The following is a 7,187-nucleotide window of genomic DNA, read 5'->3' as shown; positions in this document are numbered from 1 at the left end:
TGAAATGGAAAAATTCTCAGACTGACACAAACTACCCATATGGATTCAAGAAAAAAAGTATTCTTGGTAGGCCTATAACTAGCAAGGAGATTGAATCAGTTATCAAAAACTTGTCAACAAAGAGAAATCCAGAACCAAAAGCCTTCACTGATAATTTCTATCAAACATTTAAAGAACAATTAATACCAATCCTCAAGCTCTTTTAGGAAATGAAAAAAGAAGATACAATTCCTAACTCATTCTATGAGCCCAGAATTATCCCAACCCTGTAGTCAGATAAAGGGCTTCCCTTGTGGCTCAGATGGTAAAGAATCTGCCTGCAATGAGGGAGACCTGGGTTCGATCCCTAGGTTGGGAAGATCCCCTGGAGGAGGGCATGGCAACCCACTCCAGTGTTCTTGCCTGGAGAATCACCATGGACAGAGGAGCCTGGCAGGCTACAGTCCATAGGGTCACAAAAAGCTGTACATGACTGAGCAACTAAGCACATAGCACATAGTCAGATAAAGACACTGCATGAAAAGAAAAATCACAGACGAATATCTCTTATCAATAGTGATGCAAAACTTCTCAACAAACCAACCCTAGCAACATATAAAAAGAATTATACACCATGACTAAGCAGGATTTATCCCAAGAATACAAGGCTTAATATCTAAAAACCCAATTAATGTAATAATACACCACATCAATAGAATAAAAAACAAAAGCCACATGATCATCTCCATAAACATAGAAAAGCTTTTGACGAAATCCAACACTCTTTCATGACCAAAAAGAGAAAAAAAACCCAAACATGGCACACTAGGAATAGAAGGGAGCTTTCTCAACTTGATAAAGGACATAATAAAAAACCAACAGCAAATATCACATTTAATGGCAAAAGACCAGCTGCTTTCTTCCTAGGATTATGAATAAGAAAAGAATATTTGCTATAGCCACTTGTATTCAATGTTGTACTGGAGGTTCTAGCAAGGGAAGTTGTTGTACATTATGTTGTTGTGGTCGGTGGAGTCCAACTCTTTGTGACTCCATGGACTATACCCCTCCAGTCTCCTCTGCCTGTGGGATTTCCCAGGCAGAATACTGGAGTGGGTTGAGCAAGGGTAGTTAGGCAACAAAAAGAAAGAAATGGCATCTAGATTGGAAAGGAAGATGTAAAACTATGTGCATTCACAGATAACATCTTTGATACAAAAATTCCTGAATAATCCACTAAAAAACTATTATAACTAATGATGAGTTCAGATAGATTGCAAAATACAAGATCAATTTACAAAAACCAAGTATATTACTACACTTGTAATGAACCATCAAAAGGTGAAATTAAGAAAACAGTTCAATTGATAATACCATCAGAATAAAATACTGAAGTCAGAAAGAGAAAGACAAACGCCATATGATATCACTTATATGTGGAATCCAAACTAGGACACAGATGAACTTGTCTATGAAACAGAAACAGACATAGAGAACTTGCCAAGAGGAGGGGCAGAGGGAGTAGTGGGGAGGGATGGATTGGGAGTTTGGGGTGAGCAGGTGGAAAGTATCCAATGTTCCCGCCTCCAGCGTTTATTCCTATCACTTGTGTGGCCCTGTTAAAGAGACTGTGGCCGTGTTAAAGAGACAAACCAGCCTCCTGTCTGAAGTTTCTATTAAGTGCAACCACTGTCATTCAATGAGAGATATAGTCTAGAAAAGTTATAAACCATACGTCAGGAAAGCGTGGACATAGAGTGATTTATATGACTTGGGGGGAAGGGAAGTGGGAAGAAAAAACTTCACAGAGGAAATATTTGAACCTTTAAAATTTTTTTCTTTGGTTCAATGACTTGAGAACCATTTTTCTAATAATAAAAGTAATGCATGTCTAATGTTGGAAATTTGGAAAATACAGAAAAAAATAGGAGAAAATGTAAAAGACTATTAAAATGTAGACAGCTGAAAAAGTCAGGAAGTAAGTCTTTTTGTCCTGAAGTCTTTTTGTTTTTGTTTTTGTTTTTTTTGTCCTGAAGTCTTGTAATCAATTTTCCCTACATTGACTGCATACAGTCACTCAAGAACAGACCTAAAATTCACTAACATATCAAAGTGAGTTGAATTCAAGAAAAGGTAAAACTTTAAGCTTTGGCTCCTGAGGGAATCACTTCTGAGTTTAGAACTTTTATCTCAGTTTTTCTCAAAGCGTAACACATAGACCCACCTGCATCAGAGCTACCTGGGACAACTGTATGAAAATACAGATTCCTGACCTACCTGAAGACCTACTGAATGAGAAGATCTAAGAAAAGGGCAGTAATCAGCATTTTAATACACCTTTTGGGTTATTCTTATCCACAGTAAAGTTTAGCAACCATTTTTTAAAAAGCTTTTTGGGGATTTCCTTAGTGGTCCAGTGGTTAAGAATCCACCTGCCAATGCAGGGGACAATGGTTCAATTCCTGATCTGGGAAGACCCTACATGCCACTTGCCGACTAAGGCCATGCACCACAACTACTGAGCTGGTGCGGTGCAACGACTGAAGCCCAAACGTTCTAGAGCCTGTGCTCTGCAACAAGAGAAGCCACCACAATGAGAAACCCAAGCACCACAAATAGAAAAAGCCCAGGTGCAGCAACCAAGATCCAGCACAGCCAAATATAAATAAATCAATAAGGTTTTAAAAGCTCTTGGGGATGATAGAAACGATGATTTGGTGATGTGAACATGGATACTTTAAAACACATTTGAAGAAATTGGAACACTTACTCTCAGCTGATGGGAATGTAAAATAGTGTAATCATTTGGAAAAATTCGTATGGCAGTTCTTCAAAAAAGTAAACATAGAATTACCCTATGATCCAAAAATTTCACTTCTAAAGATATGACCAAAAGAATTGAAAGCAGGGACTCAAAACCCATGTATATAGCAGCATTATTCACAATACCCAACAGGTAAAAACAACCCAAGTATCCAGGTATCAACAGATGAATGGATAAACAAAATATGGAATATATGTATAATGGAATATTATTCAGCCTTGAAAAGGAGTGAGATTCTGACACATTACAATATGTGCAGACCTTAAAGACACTATGCTAAGTGAAATAAGTCAGTCATAAAAGGACAAATACTGTGTGTTTCTACCTATATGAGTTACCTAGAGTAGTCAAATTCATTGAGACAGAGAACAGTGGTGGTTGCCAAAGGCTGGGAGACAGGGAACGAGAAGTTGGTGTTTAGTGGGTATTGGAGAACATGGAAAAGCTCAGCAAGTGGATGGTGGTGATGTTTGCATAGCAATGGAAATATACTTAGGGCCATACAACTGCATACTTAAAAATGAATAAAATGATATACTTGTGTTACGTATATTTTCCCCAATTCAACACACATCTGAGACCAGAGATTCCTCTGCTTTATCTGAAGTAGAAATCCAAAAGGCTTTCACCAGGAGGCAACCACAGAAATATAGGCGGAGTTCAAGACCAAATGTGAGAAGGTTATAATCATCTCACAAAATGTCCAGCCTTATCAGAGGACAAAGGCTTCCAATTTGTTACTGGGTGTGATTTAAGCTGTGTTCCTTTGGGGCTTCTAGATCTGGTTAGTGAAAAGTCAGCATTGTCCCCGATTAGCCCAGCAAGATGAGAAATTACAGCCCTGAACTCAAAGCAGAAACAAAAGAGTGCTCTTTTCCCCTGCAGGGTTTGAAAACCTTAGTTAACAGTTGTGTAAGGCTGAAACTACTTGCGTCTCCTACTAAAACCCTGGCTTTAGAGAGCCAACCTTGTTAGTTTAAAAAGTAATATTGGTTACTGCCAATCCATATTTTCTTTCTTCTTTGCTGTTGGGAAACTGACCAATTTTACTACATAAAGGGCAAATTCAAGTGGTTTACAGGCTATTTAGAGTAATTTTTTGACAAGTGCAGGCTGCTTTAAAAAAAAAAAAAAAACTTGGGAAGGCTGATGGCAGAATCAATAGAGAATTTCTAAACTCAATAAACTGTAATACAATCTCACTAAGATGACTTTTTAAAAATATCTGAGTTATGGATTTCTAAAATGAGACATTTTTTTTTCACAAGCAAGCAGTGAATAAATGACAAGATCGTGGGAGACATCCTTGAATGAAGCAATATGAATCTATTCTATTTTTAGGACCTGACCTTATTTTCAAGTTCAAGTATCTCTGCAAATTGGTTCAGCCTTATTCCCTTTCTATCTGCTGGCCCTGGACAGACCAACCCCCTGAGGCTCATATAAGACTCTGACACGGGAAGTGTTCCCACTACCTTGTTAAGTAAAACAAATGGATCCACAGTAGAAACAGACAACACAGTACATGCGAGTCAGGATTTTTTTAATGTGTTATATATACATAGAAAAATGACCAGAAGGAAATCTACCCAAATTTTAACAGTGCTTATCTCTAGGTTGGAGGCTTGTTGGTAAGGTTTATTTATGTGTGAGTGAAAATTTAATTTTGTTGTTCAGTATTTCCCAAATGTTCTACAATGAGCATATAATGTTTTATAACCAAATAAAAAGAAATACATGTTATTTAAAATAAAAGGAAAACATTTGCCTTTGAATCCATTTTCTTTGGAGCTGGTGTTTTCCATTACTTGCCCACTCTTTACCTTTGGTCACTCTTGTTCCTGCCTTAGCAGTGGGCTACTATGCTGACCTTTGGACATGAATTTTGCCTTCTGTCTCTTGCCCACTCCCCTTGGTTGTGAACTATGATTCTCTGTATGTGCCTTAACTGCCGTTAGATTTCTGAGTCTGTCTCCCTGGTAACTGGAGAGTTGCCCACACACCTTCTTGGCCTTTGCTGTGGCTTTTCATAGAGTGCATGAATAAAGCATAGGTTTGGGCTTTTTCTGTAAAAATACTGTAGATCCTTGTATTGTCAGTGTATTAGTTTGCTCCAGTTGCTAAAATGGAATACCATGGGCTGAGTGGCCTAAAGAAGACAAATTTATTTTTTCATAGTTCTGAAGGCTAGAAGTCCTAAATCAAGGTGTCCACAGGACTAGCTTCCTCTGAGGCCTCTTTCCTTGGCTTGCAAACTGCCACCTTCTGTATCCTCAAATGGCCTTTCCTCTGTGCATATGCCCTGCTGTCTCTTCCTCTTCTTATAAAGACATCAGTTGGATTATATTAGCATTTATCCTAAGAGACCCTTTGGACTGTATGTAGCCCACCAGGCTCCTTTGTCCATGGGATTCTCCCTGCAAGAATACTGGAATGGATTGCCATTTTCCATCTCCAGGGAGTCTTCCTGACCCAGGAATTGAACCCTGTCTCCTGAATTGCAGGAAAATCATTTAACCACTGAGCCATCAGGGAAGCACCTTAAGGGCCTGCTTTAATCTTTAAAGGCGTTATCTCCAAATACAGTCAGATTCTGAGGTCCTGGAAATTAAGGCTTCAACATATGAATGGGGGTAGAGACACAAATTCTCGAAGCTAGGCTTCAGCAATACGTGAACCATGAACTTCCAGATGTTCAAGCTGGTTTTAGAAAAGACAGAGGAACCAGAGATCAAATTGCCAACATCCCCTGGATCATCGAAAAAGCAAGAGAGTTCCTGAAAAACAGCTATTTCTGCTTTATTGACTATGCCAAAGCCTTTGACTGTGTGAATCACAATAAACTGTGGAAAATTCTGAAAGTGATGGGAATACCAGACCACCTGATGTGCCTTTTGAGAAATCTATGTGCAGGTCAGGAAGCAACAGTTAGAACTGGACATGGAACAACAGACTGGTTCCAAAGAGGAAAAGGAGTGCATCAAGGCTGTATATTGTCACCCTGCTTATTTAACTTATATGCAGGGTACATCATGAGAAACGCTGGGCTGGAAGAAGCACAAGCTGGAATCAAGATTGCCGGGAGAAATATCAATAACCTCAGATATGCAGATGACACCACCCTTATGGCAGAAAGTGAAGAGGAACTAAAACGCTTCTTGATGAAAGTGAAAGAGGAGAGTGAAAAAGTTGGCTTTAAGCTCAACATTCAGAAAACTAAGATCATGGCATCTGGTCCCATCACTTCATGGCAATAGATGGGGAAACAGTGGAAACAGTGTCAGACTTTATTTTTTGGGCTCCCAAATCACTGCAGATGGTGATTGCAGCCATGAAATTAAAAGACACTTACTCCTTGGAAGGAAAGTTATGACCAACCTAGATAGCATATTCAAAAGCAGAGATATTAATTTGCCAACAAAGGTCCATCTAGTCAAGGCTATGGTTTTTCCTGTGGTCATGTATGGATGTGAGAGTTGGACTGTAAAGAAAGCTGAGCACCAAAGAATTAATGCTTTTGAACTCTGGTGTTGGAGAAGACTTTTGAGAGTCCCTTGGACTGCAAGGAGGTCCAACCAATCCATCCTAAAGGAGATCAGTCCTGGGTGTTCTTTGGAAGGACTGATGCTAAAGCTGAAACTCCAATACTTTGGCCACCTCATGTGAAGAGTTGACTCATTGGAAAAGACCCTGATGCTGGGAGGAATTAGGGGCAGGAGGAGAAGGGGATGACAGAGGATGAGATGGCTGGATGGCATCACCGACTCAATGGACATGAGTTTGGGTAAACTCCGGGAGTTGGTGATAGACAGGGAGGCCTGGCGTGCTACGATTCATGGGGTCACAAAGAGTTGGATACGACTGAGCGATTGAACTGAACTGAGAGACACAATTCAGTACATAACAATCAAGGTTCTTAGTTGTGAACAAAACTTACTCTAAAGGCTTCCCTGGTGGTCCAGTGGCTAAGACACCACATTCCCAATGTAGTGGGCCCAGGTTCGATCCCTGGTTGGGGAACAAGGTGCCACATGCCACAACTAAGACCCAACACAGCCAAATAGATAAATAAATTAAAAAAAAAAAAAAACCCTCATTCTAGGTAGAGCAGAAGTGGGATTTATGAAAGGGTGCTAAATAATTCACAGAATCTCCTGGAAGACAGGAGAATCTGGCAGAGAGGCTTCACAGCCCAGATAAGACCCCAACCACATGTCAGAACTGCTCCTATGAAGATCCTACAGCCACCATCACCAAGCCAAGAAGGTTCCTACTAGGATTTCAGCCACCTCTGGCTTTGAAAAGTGAATGCCATTCAGCCATGGATTCCATGGGATGTTTGCCTCCTAATGTCATGGGCTTCTGAAGAGAAGTTTCACCTCTA

At 39.8% G+C, this 7,187-nt stretch overlaps 1 non-coding gene across 1 annotated transcript; it reads left to right on the top strand.

Annotated features, from left to right (window-relative positions):
* The first annotated feature begins 6,750 nt into the window (after nt 1-6,750).
* Nucleotides 6,751-6,823, top strand: TRNAG-CCC. Its single transcript has one exon. It is a non-coding gene; the product is annotated as a tRNA-Gly (tRNA).
* The last annotated feature ends 364 nt before the right edge of the window (nt 6,824-7,187 follow it).

Source organism: Oryx dammah, unplaced genomic scaffold (genome assembly GCF_014754425.2).
Source record: "Oryx dammah isolate SB20612 unplaced genomic scaffold, SCBI_Odam_1.1 HiC_scaffold_23, whole genome shotgun sequence".
In the NCBI taxonomy this organism is placed as follows: Eukaryota; Metazoa; Chordata; class Mammalia; order Artiodactyla; family Bovidae; genus Oryx; species Oryx dammah.
The sequence above is the reverse complement of the archived record's forward strand: the minus strand, read 5'-3'. Positions and strand labels throughout refer to the sequence as shown.